The sequence below is a fragment of the Artibeus jamaicensis genome, unplaced genomic scaffold (genome assembly GCF_021234435.1).
Source record: "Artibeus jamaicensis isolate MK-2021 breed Jamaican fruit bat unplaced genomic scaffold, CSHL_Jam_final contig_1028, whole genome shotgun sequence".
Classification (NCBI taxonomy): domain Eukaryota; kingdom Metazoa; phylum Chordata; class Mammalia; order Chiroptera; family Phyllostomidae; genus Artibeus; species Artibeus jamaicensis.
In genome coordinates, this window is record NW_026521201.1 from 1,139,704 (window position 1) to 1,153,833 (window position 14,130).

The 14,130-nt window shown below is 42.8% G+C and overlaps 3 long non-coding RNA genes across 6 annotated transcripts in view; 1 reads left to right on the top strand and 2 right to left on the bottom strand.

Annotated features, from left to right (window-relative positions):
• Window positions 1-4,963, bottom strand: part of LOC119050035 (uncharacterized) — a 140,073-nt gene extending 135,110 nt beyond the window's left edge. For 2 of the 3 annotated variants that reach the window (XR_008391003.1, XR_008391004.1), the window contains exon 1: window positions 4,252-4,963. This is a non-coding gene — a long non-coding RNA (uncharacterized LOC119050035). The remainder of the gene's footprint in view (window positions 1-4,251) is intronic. The other variant, XR_005082665.2, reaches the window with a different exon arrangement.
• A 101-nt stretch (window positions 4,964-5,064) lies between these two features.
• On the bottom strand, window positions 5,065-7,402 carry LOC119050017 (uncharacterized). Of its 2 annotated transcripts, none has more exons than XR_008390977.1 (4): window positions 7,222-7,402; window positions 6,475-7,093; window positions 6,031-6,334; window positions 5,065-5,871 (listed from the first exon to the last, which is right to left on the bottom strand). It is a non-coding gene; the product is annotated as an uncharacterized LOC119050017 (long non-coding RNA). The 2 variants fall into 2 exon arrangements; XR_005082663.2 differs by having other exon boundaries at window positions 5,071-5,871; window positions 6,965-7,093.
• On the top strand, window positions 6,965-13,516 carry LOC128626880 (uncharacterized). The gene is made up of 3 exons (XR_008390978.1): window positions 6,965-7,054; window positions 9,806-9,955; window positions 12,535-13,516. It is a non-coding gene; the product is annotated as an uncharacterized LOC128626880 (long non-coding RNA).
• The last annotated feature ends 614 nt before the right edge of the window (window positions 13,517-14,130 follow it).

The following is a 14,130-nucleotide window of genomic DNA, read 5'->3' on the forward strand; positions in this document are numbered from 1 at the left end:
ACATTCCCCCTCTTTAGTTCATGTCCATGTGTCACAAGTTCTTTAGCTTCTACATTTTCCACACTACTCTTGCCCTCCCCCTGTCTATTTTCTCCCCACCACCTATGCTACTTATTCTCTGTACCTTCTCCTCCCTTCCCCTCCTCCCACTCCCCTGTTGCTAACCCTCTATGTGATCTCTATTTCTGTGGCTCCACTCCCAATTTGCTTTTGTTTTAGGTATGGTTGTTAATAACTGTGAGTTTGCTGTTCTTTCACTGTTCATCTTTTTTATCTTCTTTTTCTTAGATAAGTCTCTTTAACATTTCATATAATAAGAGCTTCGTGATGATGAACTCCTTGAACTTCACCTTATCTAAGAAACACTTTATCTGCCCTTCTATGATAAATAAAAGCTTTGCTGGATAGAGCAATCTTAGAGAATGTAGGTCCTTGCCTTTCATGACTTGGAATACTTCTTTCAAGCTTCTTCTTGCCTGTAAGTTCTGTTTTGAGAAATTAGCTCTGATTTGACAATCAGAGCTGATTTCTCCAATCAGCTTTGACAGTCTGATGGGAACTTCTTTGTAGGTGACTGTCCCCTTAGCTCTTGCTGCTTCTAGAATTCTCTCCTTCATTTTTATCTTGGGTAATGTAATTATGATACGCTTTGGTGTGTTCCTCCTTGGATCCACCTTCTTTGGGAGTCTCTGAGCTTCCTGTACTTCCTGGAAGTCTATTTCCTTTGCCAGATTGGAGAAGTCCTCCTTCATTATTTGTTCAAATAACTTATCCACTTGTTGCTCTTCCTCTTCCCCTCTGGTACCCCTTTAATTCAGATGCTGGAACATTTAAAGATGTCCTAGATGTTCCTGAGCCTCTCCCAATATTTTTGAATTCTTGTTTCTTTATTCTTTTCTGTTTGGTTATTTCTTTCTTCCTTCTGATCCACTCCACTGATGTGAGTCCCAGTTTTCTTTCCATCACTGTTAGTTCCCTATGCATTTTCCTTCATTTCACTTAGTGTAGCCTTCTTTTTTTTTTTCATCTAATTTGTGACCATAATCAACCGGTTCTGTGAGCATCCTGATCACCAGTGTGTTGAACTGTGCATCTGATAGGTTGGCTATCTCTTGGTCACTTAAAAGTATTGGCCCTGGGGCTTTGATTTGTTCTTCTGTTTGAGCCCTAATTTTTTCATCTGGTCTTACCTGGTTACATATGAGGGGCAGAGCCTTAGGTGTTCACCAGGGTGGCAGTGGCTGGGTTGTGACACTGTATGTGGGGGTGGGGTCAGAGAGGCAACAATGGCACTTGCTCTGCTCTCTCTCAGATTTCAGTCCTCTCTGCCACTTCCCACAAGCAAATTGGGCCCTTCTGGTGCTGGTTCCCAGGTGGGTGGGCTTGTGTATGTTCTAGGACCCTGTGGGTCTCTCTAACGAACTCTCCGATGAGGCTGGGAGCCTCTCCCTGCACCTCAACCCCCACAGGTTTTTCCAGTTGGTGCTTTTAGTCTTTATTTCCCAGCACTGGGACCCTGGTTGCATGATCTGTCTCGCTGCCCATTTTCACCTGGTTTATCTGCGCGCAAATATTTGTCCACGGTCATCCAACCGCCTTGCGCGCCTCACTGGGTCTGCTCGTTTCCTCCCTGCGCCCAACTCTGCCAACCCCCACTTTTTCCTGCCGTGACCTCTTTCTGCCATTTGCCGACTCCACCCCTCTTACTGGTCTGGATGAATGGTTTGTTGTTGTTGGACTTCAGTACACTTTAATTTTCTATCTGTTCTGATTGTGTTTTTGTTTCTAAATCTTTGCTGTCCTTAAATTTGGTTGTGCGAGGAGGTACAGTGTTTTCATCTATGCCTCCATTTTGTAGATGAATAACTAGATTCTACCTTTCATCAGAGCAGAAGCTCTAGCCTTTAATAAATTTGAAATGAAAATGACCTTACTGATACATAAATATGTATTTAAGTATAAGATATATAATAATATTAAAATATATAATAAATATATTAATATAATATATGTAGTCAATAAAAGCATTTTCAATTAAAACTTAAGGGAAAGAGTGCCTTCTCTGACAGAAGTATAATATTATATATCATTACATATTAGGATAGAATATATAACATACAATATGAAGTATATTATATAAAATTATATATAATAACATATATATAAACAAAGTGATCACTTTATTAACTACCTTGTTTTTAATGAAGGAGTTTGAGTCTGAACTAATAAAAAGACAAGTAAATTCCTGGGATCAGACCAAGACGATGACATAGCATAGCCCCTCGTGCCATTATTTACTTGTATCTGTATCTCAGCCAGTAGTCAACATGAGTGAGAGCTCTAAGCATCAAAGGGCAAACACTGCATTCTTGGAATACAATTCAAATATCAGTGAAAGTACACACAAGCAAAACAACCCCCTGGACAACAGAGAGGTAGAGCCGCAGTGTAACCACAGGCTGGAGAGGTGACAGCCGGGCGGGGACTGGGGAGGTGAGGAAGTCTGTCCCAGATCAGTCTTCTAGAGCATTGAACTGTCTAGTGGAGAGCTTCGCAGAGGCCTCCAAAGACACAAAATGTGCCACCAGCTTTCAGCACCCACCACACAGGGGCACCAACATGCCCACAGCTTTAGCCTGAGACACGGCACCCGCAGGGTGAGAGACCCACAGACAGGGATCCGGTCTCTTCCCCACCCCTTCCCCACAGCCCCGCACACTGGAGAAGCCAGAGCCTGGGAAAGCAGGGAGAGAGGAGAGAGGCTGTGAAGCGGGATGAGAGTCTACCTGCACGGACCTAGCTTTTAAGAACTGCTAATTTCTACAATCCACCCTAGGCGTTGTTGAGGAATAGAAAAAGGGATTAGACATAGCACCACTGCAGGTACTGACTGAAAAAAAAGAATCCATTACATGTTTGTGCCCTAATATGTTGAGATCCCTCAATTAACAACTTAATAAGAGATCAGTGATGACAATCGACACAGAGACACAGAGATGCACACTCACACACATACACATGTACAATCGGTCAAAATTCAAACAGTTTTGAGTAGGCTAAAAATAGCTATATTGACTGAGCGATTTCTCATGTGCCCTGTATTGAACCCAGTATATTTCCCATTCCTCCATTTCACCCTCACAACGAATATCACATTATCCCCATTTCTCAGATCAGGAAACAGATATTAAGAGGTTTAAGTAACTACCGTGAGCTCCTACAGTAAATGAGTGGCTAGTAAGTAGCTGTCTGCCTCTTAACCTCTTTTACTGCTTGTCCTAAACCCTGAGTCATTAAATAAGCCTAGTGCTACCTTCTACCACCTCTCTGTAGAAATGTTTATTTAAACTTAGTCCCAGAGAAATTAAAGAATTTGTCCAGAGTTATTGTTTAGCAGCAGAGAAAAGATTTCTAACATAAAAAGGTCTTCTGGTTTTTGCTACAGGGTTTATAATAAGGCTTTAAAAATTTACCAATGTTTTATATACACTTTTGTTTTGAACAGAAATTGTCATGGTCTTAAGCGATCACAGTGCAGCCAGGTGGCTGGCTCTGTTGTGCTTTACTGAGGGCAGGGAATGAAGGGGTTTTGTGAAATTCTAACCTATCTATGAAGTTCAAAGGCATTTTTCTCCTTTAGGCCACCGGCACCACAAGACTGGGTACATTCCCAGCACCTAGCACAATGCCTGGCACAGATTGGGTCTCAACAAATGCTTGCTGAATGGGCAATCCATATAAACATAACCGTGTACCCTGTTATGTTTACAAATATAAAATATATTTATATAAATATATAAAATAGAAAGCAATGTACCCTGGACAAAAGAAATAAGTTCCTTCTCCTTTAACACTGTGTAGGTAACACTAATAAACAGATTGATTTGGGTTTTTTTTTTTCCCGAGCTCACATCAGTCCAACTTTTATTGGAATCTGTAATACAGATACATGCAAATGGACTCACCCATCATCTCCTCTGAGCTAACCATTATAACATCATGGCCTGTTACCAAACATCAGGCCAGCTCTTCTGAGTTATTTTTTCACCATTTGTGTGTTACTTATGTTGCTTGTTCCTTTGTAATATAACCCACCTCCCAGGAGTTGACTCCCGACTCTGTGTCCCCACAATGGAGCAAGACACTGCCTGCCTCTTTCTTACTGATGAACATTGCTGAAAAGCCTGTGCAGAAACTTACAAAATGAAATGGGAGTTTTCTTCCCCTCCCTTCTGTTAAATTCTAACTTACCTCCCTTCACCCACATAGCAAGTCTAGCTGTCTGCCCCAGGCAGCCTCTGCCAGTCAGGCCGGGCCTGATCTTGTTCTCTGAACGTCTGAAGCAGGAAATACTGCTCTTATTCCAAAGTTGTTTTGTCTTCACGGGGAAATTTTTCTTTCAGAGAAAGGTCAATGCAGCCAATCTGAGAAATCTTAGTTGATTATTTACTATTACTTAACCTTTGAGAGATTCCACTGCAGAACAGAAGGCAGGTACTTACAGAGTTCACAGCCTGGGGAACTTTTTTTCCCCTCTGTATAACAAGTGAGCTAAACTAGTGAGCTTGTGCTTATATGTAAAGAGGCCAATTCTATGACTACCTCCATTTCCCGGAATGCCTCACAGTGGACGTGGAGACCAGTCAATTTGCTAACAAGGCCAATGGAGTTTTGTTTTACATCATTCCTGATTACTGATGGAGCTTTGCAAATTAGCTTTACCTGCGCTCATGACTATCCTTAGCTAATCTTTACAGCATGTAAGGGACTCTGATGATATAAGGACTAATGAAGACTTAAACTATATAAAATGAAACTTTCTTAAAGCAGGATGTCGAATCTCAAATGTGATTTTTACTGTTTTGAAATGTGGCTCTGGATTTCTGGAGCATCACAGGAACTGAGTTTTCATGCCAAATCTTTGTGCAGAGATAAGAACTGTTCTGCTTCAGAAATATTATTATGAACATAATATTCTTATTATTATTCTGAAGCAATTACTCAAAATACCTAAATGTTATTTGCAGAATAGTTAGTCATAATGCTGTGTAGAAACTCATGCTAAGAGCTGTCATTTTTAAAGGGTGTAGGGAATACAATCCATTCCCTCTTGGGGTCCTTAAAATATATAGTAAGTAAAAACTAATGGTTTATGTTATTAAGAGGCAAAGGCAACAATGGCAGCGTTAATGGCAAAAATAACAGAGCACATTTTATTACGGCTATACCAGTTAGGAATAGCAATTGGGTACAAATAACAGGTATTCGTGGCTAAAGCAAATCAGTGCTTTCATCTCACACATAAAGTCAGAAGGTGTGTGGTCATTAGGGACCCAGGTTTTCTGTCCTCCTCTTCTGACATCTAACCTCAGGATCCAAAATGGTTGCTGAAGTCCCAGCTATTCCATCCATGTCCCAGGAAGGAAAAGAGAGGGGGCAGGGAGAGCACGTCCCTCGTTTCCAGAAGTTCCACCCATAGGGTTGCCAGATTTGGCAAATAAAAATACTAATATGTTAGATGGGACATACTTGTATTAAAAATTATTTGTTTATCTGAAATTAAAAATTAACTAGGCAGACCATATTTTATCTGGCTACACTGTACACACAATAACATCTCCTTAGACCTCATGGAGGCTGGGAAATGTAGTCTTTAACCAGGCACATTGCCATTTGGGGGTCATTTTACTAATTTTAAAAAAAAGGAGAGTGACTATTGGGAAAGGAGTGAACAGCCGGGGGAGTGAGGTGAGTCTGGGGAAAGCCATGCCCCACCCACGCCCCACACCCTCTGGGAGGCACCTCTTGACGGCATCAGCCCTTCGTGGTCGCTCTGGCCTCTGAACTCCTGTGGCCCTTTTGGTCTTGGTCCTAGATACAAAGTAAAGATACTGATTTTTAATAAACATACAAGAATTGATATATTCAGGGGCTGTTGTCTTCTCCGAAGGGTCCAGACACTAACAATACTGCCACCCTTCCCAATAGTTTTGGAATTTAGATCCTGATGAAGTAGAAGTCTTCCTTTACCAGGGAGCCAGGAAGCTGCAGTGCATACTGGGCCAGGACACCTTGGAAGCTTGCTGTCTCTGAGTGGGAGCGTTCAACAATTTCCATTGTCGTCCAGGTTACGCCGTGTCTTCCCAGAGCCTCCTCCCACCATTGTGAGAACACAAGATTGTCTTGTGGAATGTCAGCAGCTCCAGCCAATGGGGACAGGACTGACGAAGCAGCTGGTCTAGGCAACTGGCCTGAGAAACCTTGATGGCCTCTCGTAACCAGTCGTCTGTGGCCCAGTGAGCCTCATTCAAGTGTGGTTCCCACTGGTTACATTCTGAATAAAATAAGAAACAATGGGAGAAAATGAGCCTGAATTAAAAGGCCCTCCATGTCTAATTTGAAGGTCCCTTTTACCTGATAGAGACTGCTTACAGTTTCCCCACTATAAACCATGCTTTTCCCCCTACCTCTTACCTGAATGAACTTAGCCTGTTTTATAAGAATCAGTCTCTACTTCTCTTCAATGACACTTAAGCACATCTAGCCTATTCACAGGTCCTTTTCTTGGTAACTGTGTGGTCAGCAAGCTTTCAAAGTGGGAATAAAATTAGTTTCTAAGACGAAACCCTAATATCTCCATTTCTGTGCCTTAACACCTTTCCTAGACGGTTGCTGGGTGAACGTCTCCGTGCAGGTGCTGGTGACAGTAAACACATCACACGCACTCAGCCCAGGATTTGACCACATTCAGTTCTGCGTTCGTCACATGATCCCTCGCTATTTATACTGCTTTGGATCAGCTACCTGATACTTAATGAAATTTGCCTCTAAGCTGCCCTGCAGGAAAAATGACCTATCCGAGGAGAATGCTGTTCCAACTTCGTAACCTCTGGCGATTGCCTAACAGTCCTCTGACAAGGCTGTGAGAATGCAGTGTGTGAAAACCCGTGCCGCCTCCTGGCACCTGCTCTCGGGGCCCTTTCCAGCCAGTTTCTCCCACGTGGCAGCAACTGTAGACGGCAAGAACGATGTGGCAACTCGGCCTCAGCTCAAGGTCAGAACACACGGGCTTCTCAGTGATGATTTTACCAGCCTTTTGGTTATTTCAGAAAGCAAGAAGAGAACATAATAGAGGCAAGAATGAATCTATGGGATGGAAATAATGAGCCATTTATAACCCCGAATGAGACTGCCAGGAAAAACAAACACCCAAAACAGTACCTTTTATCAGACTCCTGTGCTGCCCAAGGCTAGTGGAGTACAGGGTACTGAGTGTTCAGCTTCCCGGGCCAAGAGCTACAGTAAGTCATGCCCCCTGCGCTGCTTCTCTCCTGTCAGCTGGATCAGCAGTCTTAACCATCTGCTGGAGAAGAGCTTTAGTGTTTTCTGAGTGTGTGCTGGGTGGCTGTTTCACATTTTGATAAGACTGAGGAGTCATGTTGCAACACTTAACAAGTGCTCCTGCGTAAGAGTTGTGCAATTCAGGGCTCTGTGCATCAGCGGTGCTAACATCCAACTTATGTAATGCTTGAGCAGCCCCTCAGGCCTCTCCTCACAGCCTCGGGAAGCATTTTCTGGCTCTGAACTTGGCCCTGATTTCAGCAGTTCTTTGCCCCAAAGGTGCATGGAATGGTGCAGCTGTCAGCACCTGCTGCTGAGCTGGAGAAAACTGCACAGGCTGACCACCAGCCCAGAGGGGCCTGGCTGGCTCTGGTCCCTGGACGGCCTTGGCCTAACCTGAAGCACCAGGGAGGGAGGGATAATGAGGACTTTTAATCTAAGAAAGTCTCTGCCAGAAGATTGAACAGGGGCTGCTACAAGAGGTGACAAAAATGAAAAGGATTCCCCCAAAATAAAGCATCCTAGTTACATCAGAAGCCCTTTAAACGCTTTGGTCATAGCTCCTTTGTTGTTTGGAAATGTGCTGTGCTCTCCTTCCCCCGCTTACCTGGAGCACAGTTACAAAGTAGGTCGAGCCCTTCGATGCCCTTTCACCTCCAATCACTGTACTCACGTAGCCGGCTCCTGTTTCCATCCAAGCTTCCATTCACTCAACAAAGCTTTGGAGCACCTGCTGTGCCCAGTGCCATGCCAAGCACAGAGCAAGGCCTTCACAACACCTGGTGCCCCCTGCAGCGCACCGGGCCAGTCCTATATGGGCCTGCTCTTCCGTGTCACTCTCAGCTCCACTGTGTCCCCAAATTATTCCTCTCTTTATTCACTTCTCCTGATTCTCTCCCTCTCCTCCCTTTCAGGGTGGGACTATTGCTATATAGTTCTCTTTTTTTATGTAAAATTTTTTATCTTATTTACTTAGTTTTTTATCGTTGTTCAAGTACAGTTGTCTGCATTTCCCCACCACCACTCTCCCCGACCCCAGCCATTCCCACCTCCCTTCCCTCAATCTACGCCCCCACTTGGTTTTGTCCATGCGTCCTTCATAGCTGTTTCTGAAAACCCTTCCCCCCTTTCTTACACAGTAATCTAACGAGTTTTCCTTACGGGAGTGTAGCTTTTGGAAGTCACTGATTCCTCTCAGGAGCTTCTGCACATTAAAAAGTCATGGTTTAAAGAAACGATGTCTTCTGTGAAATTGCAAGGGACTAATTGGGGAACTTGAAACAGGAGGGCACAGGACAACAGTACGTTGCCTGAGCAGACTGTTTCCAGTTTCACCAGAGAGACAGGTTGCCTCTTTCACCTCTTCACTTACTATTGGTGAGCTGTGTGTATAGTGGTTAAGGGAACAAATTCTGAAACTGAACTACCTGGGTTCAGGTCCCAACCCTGCAAGTTAGCCTCTTCAGACAGTTATTTGATCTTTGCTAATTTCCTCATGAACAAAGGAATACTAGAAATAGCTATGTACATCTCAAGGAGTGGCTTGGGAATTAACGTAAATTAGTGTGTATGAAATTTTCATAATAATGGCATGCATAGTAAGCACTCTATAAAATTAACTTTGACTTTTCATGATACTTTATCTTTTTACTCTGCTAGTAGATTCTCATGTGAGCCTTTGCACTCACATAGGGGACTTGTTATTCAGGGCTACAGTTTCCTCATCTGCAAAACAGGAAGCAGTGGCTGAGGCTGTGGGGTAGGAGGCCAGTCAGGCGACCGCTTTCTCATCCATGGTCTCTACTGGCTTCTTGAGTGTGAACAACTCATTTAAGCTCTCTGCATCCCAGAAACTGGACTCGATCTGCATTTCCCAAACTCAGATCATGCAAATAACACATTCAAATGACAGAATCATTACCACATGCCAGAATCACAACTCTACCTGGCTACTTACTTGATACTTTTTATTACAACATCTTTAAAGCAACTCACTTACCTATGTAACTTTTCAGTAAGATGAAATATCCATGTAACCAAGGGTTTGATGCAGGACTTAATACATTTTTCTAACACATGTTAAAATAAATACCTAATGAAATTTTAAAGTGTTTGTATAACACCCAGATATAACCACTTGCATGCCACCAACGATGCATACATGCCCTTTTAGGAAGGAAACTCTAGATTAAATGTTTGCTGTGGATTCAGCCAGCTCTAAAATCCTCTTGGTTACTGTTGTGTCATTTTCATGAGGTTTATTTAACTTTGGGTGTGTTTCTTTATATCATTTGCCTCTTTCGGGGCATAGACTGTGGTTTATACATCTTTAAATACCTAGCCCCTAGAAGAGTGTTTGGTAAGTATTTCATTGTTAATTATAAATACATGCATAAATGCTTACAAATATATCTAACACCTACTAACCAAGAGGCCAACAAAAATTTGTTTTTCCCCACGTCAGGGTCACCATGTTCCTTGGGAGGTTGTCTGCTAAATAAAGTGAAGAGTGAGGAGCTCCAGGCCGTGATTGGATGCTCAGAAAATGGTAGCTTCTCTGACCACCTTCCCTCCTCCTTGCTCTTTGTTAGTGTGGCATCTGTCCGTGTGAGAGGTGAGCCTGCTTCCTAAGGAGTTCATAGCCCTGGCTATTTTGGGGCCAGAGTAACTGTTCTCTTCAACATCAGCCCTAAAGGAATTCATTCCCAGGTCTAGAAACATCTGATATAAGATAGAAATTGCATGTCTAAGTGTTATCATTGAAGAGGTCTAAAGAAATTATCTGCTATTTACTGCAAGTTCATCAGTAAAAATTGAATGCACACCCACAGCTTCATGGGTTCAGAGCATGAGCAATTTCTCAATCAACCAACATTTATTATGCACCTTCTTGAGCCCCTTCTGCATCAATAACCAACATTAGGAGATACAAATCAGACTGTCAGACTGTGAAGAGATGGGTCAAATGTGAATGCCTTGAAAGTAAGGAATACAACTTATCATATGATAAGTCACATTCTTATCATGGGGCTTTGCTGAGCCCCATGGCTCAGCAAAGCATACACATGTGGTAGTTACACGTTAAATATTTGTTCCGTAAATGAACAAGTGAATGAATGAAGATAGAAGGCTAGCATTTAAAGAGCTTACAGTCTGTTTGAGAGGAACAGACAAATGAAGCATTAATTAACAATAAAGCTAACATTCCAAGAAATAACACAGGCTATTAGCTAAATGAAGGGTGTCCTGTCACATACCCTCTCCCAAAACACCCAATGTTGACTCAGGGGTAGGTCTTACAAAAGGATGTGCGTTGGCCCCTCTTCTGTGCTTATCTCTTTTTCCGACCAAGAACCGGCCAAGTTGTCACGTGACTGATTTCTAAAGTCCACCGAGTTTATCAGCTCCTGAGGATGATCAGGATATTATTTAATGTAATGAGTCACCTGGTGTTTATTCTCCCAAGCATTCTGCAATCAACCACAGGAGAACAGAGAAATGGCAATGATGACCCTTTAAGAGCTATGAAATTAGAATATACAAGAAGTTGGGAAGCTTTCATTAATGGTTTTGCAGACTGTAAGTCAGGGGGACCCTTCATGAAGGGGCCTTGGCCAGGCATCCTGGGGAGAGGCGCTGGGCTTTCTGTAGAGCTCTCTAGGATTCCAAACTGTCAGCATAAAAATAGCAGCCCGAATCAATGTTCTCTATTATTCATTAGTTACTGAAATACTCTTCCCAAATACACACTCAACTAAAAGATCCCTTTTTCTGTGGGGTTTTCAACCATTTTTAGTGCATGAATCAGACCCTATACTTCAGTCCGTTTCATTGGGCAATGATGCCACTGCCAGCCAAACCCTAATTAACTGGGAAGAGTGGCATTTCCTTTAAAATTCTTTTTGAAAATGATTTATGGCCAACAAAAATTTCGAGCAGTGCAAGACGGCACGGAGTAGAAAGTGAGTATCCACCAGCCTCTGGCACCCAGTCTCCCTGTTCGTTCCAGGGAGGCGGCCACCCATCTATTTCTCAGGCGCCTTTCCAGACACATTGGACGTCTCTACAGACATATACATGTCTTGGCGCCCCTCTTTCCTACACATAGACTCTGTTCCTCAGAGAAACAACAAGATATTGTGGGGTTCACAGGAAATACATGCAGTTAGATTTGCCTTTCACTTCAATGGTTGCACTGCATTGCATTGTATGGATGTCCCAAAATTGACCCATCCCCGTCCTCACAGGCATGTGGGCAGTTTCTAGTCTTTGGCTCCCATAAACTTATTTTCGCAGATACACATGAATAGAACTTTAAATCAATATCTTAAAGTAGAATTCAGACCCAAAAAACAGGTGAATTTTAACTCTGACAGACATTGCCAAGTGGTGGCACCACATTTGATGAGAACCACCAGAAAGAAGAGTGAAGACAGTATTTTATTTTAAACTTTAATGCCCCAGAGAAGCAACACATTTATTTATGAAACTCATTTGCCAACGTCTTTCCCACTTCCACATGTGCATGCACACACACGCTATTATAAATGCATTGAAAAAGTACTGACAACAGCTTACTAAATGAGGAACTTGCCAGGAGTTCCTCACCGCCAAATCGCGTGAGTGTCGCAACAGGGTCAGCTCACTGGTGCCACACATGTCCTCCGCTGTGGCCTTGCTGTGTTTACTACCTGTTGTAGCCCTAGTCATTTAGCAACACTGCCCTATTTTTCTTTTGTAACCAAAGGTCAGATTATGACCTTGCCCCTCCCTTCCTCCTTGGAAACACAAGCATGTCATTTCTTCTCACCATGGTTTCCTTATAAATGTAGCCAGTCTAAAATGTCAGGTCAGGTGGATTGTGGCTGCATCAGTGAAAAGGATCGTGCATGATGGAACTTAGATTCACTTAATTTCTGTAACCATGCGGGTGAGTTCGTGAATGAGAATCTTAAACTCTCTGTTCAGCGGCCACTTCCCACACTGGCTTCTTACATTTAAAAAAAAAGTGAAGAGACCCAGAACCTTGTCCAGTTTCTCTAGTGTTTACCCAACACGCACTCCGCTACAACCCCCAGCTGGGGCTGCTTTCCTATTTGCTCTTACAAAGTGAGAAGCCATGTGGCGGTTTTGTGTTTGTTTTGTAACCAACTGTAACCATTTTCTTTTCTCTGCCTCTGACCACAAACATAGAACCTTCCCGGTAACCACTGAAAGTGCACATCTGACCTGGTTGAAATGGGATGAAGCCATGTTGGTTCTACTGGTGACAACCACTTGAATAAATGTTCTGCTTATATTAGAATGAATTGTAAATTGAAGAAAATGACTTAGGCCCTTCAAATACTTTTGGGCTCCATACATCCATGAAATGCCATCTGTAATATGAGAAGCTTCATTTTTTATGTTTGCCTCAGAATCACTCTCAGAGCCAGAGATTATGGATTAAAAAAAAAATTTAGACACTGCAAGGAAGCAATTTCAATATCATCATGTGGTGAACTGTTTAAGTTTCTTAGTATAGACAGCCCCGTTCTGTGAGAAAGCAATGGAAAAAACAAGGCCTTCTACATACAAGAAAAAGTAAAAGTAAAAAACCCACTGAATTGTGTTGACACTTTGTTGGTAAAATTCTACATGAATTGGTCACCTGCTTGTGTGAGCGAGTCAGTGCTGCTACTCTTGGCCCTGCCATACGGAGTCACCAGAAAGCAAGACCCACGGGACTTAGAGAAGGGAGTGAGAAGGGATAGCAGCAGGCGCCACCGCGTCACTGCAGGCCAGACTACAGAGACCTTCAAAGGAAAGCTCCAAATGGAATCAATTGACTTAATCTTTCCTCGGACGGAGAGGTTCCAAAATCAGTGAGGACAATTCCCACTTCTGGCACTTATGCCAAAGATATGAATGTATCTTTAACCACGAACTTCTTTGTTGAGTTCTTTTACTGAACAAGCATGTTTGTATGCCAGGCTTTCTGCTAGGTACTACACAAAGACCTAAAAGATCATCAGTTCTGCCCCATACTATGCCCTCATTAAATATTGTTGAGCGAATCAATCAGTGAATGCATGAATGAAGAACTAAAACGTACAATCCAATTAAGGGAGAAAACAAAGGCAAGGAGGTGGAAGGTACAGAGTTCAGTGGAGTGAGTCACCATTCTACTCAGGGTAGTCGGGAAAGGCCTTAGACTTGACGTAATAATTGAGTGGTTAATGGTCAAATAAAGGAGGGAGGAACAAAGAGGTCCTTAATGTGGGCAAGTGAAGGAGCATAGCGTGAGCAAAGGCCTAGAGCAAAGATTACCGGACTGTAGCCCATGGACCCAATTGAGCCCACCACCTGTTTTTGTAAACAGTTGTATTTGAACACAGCCATGCCCATCCATTTCCATTTTGCCTATGTTTGCTTTCATGCTGCAACTACACCACCGACTAGTTGTAACAGAGACAGTAAGATCCCCCAAATCTAAAATACTTGCTATATATTTAGGGGCCTACAAAAATGTCCCAATTGCTAGGACTTGATTCTAAAACAGCTCAGTGAGAGATAAGACAGAAAGATGAGTAGGGACCAAATCCTAAAGGTTCTTCTACATCATATTGAGAAATTTGGTGTTGATCTTTTAGGAAATAGGTAACAAGAGCAGGCTTGCATTTGGACATGTCTCTCAGGTATCAGGTTAGATGGGAGAGATGCAAGATTGCAGCAGGAGGCCAGCACAGTCCAATCTTCACATCTCAGAGAAAACCCTTGATTCTGACAGTTTAATGTTGGTCATTATGC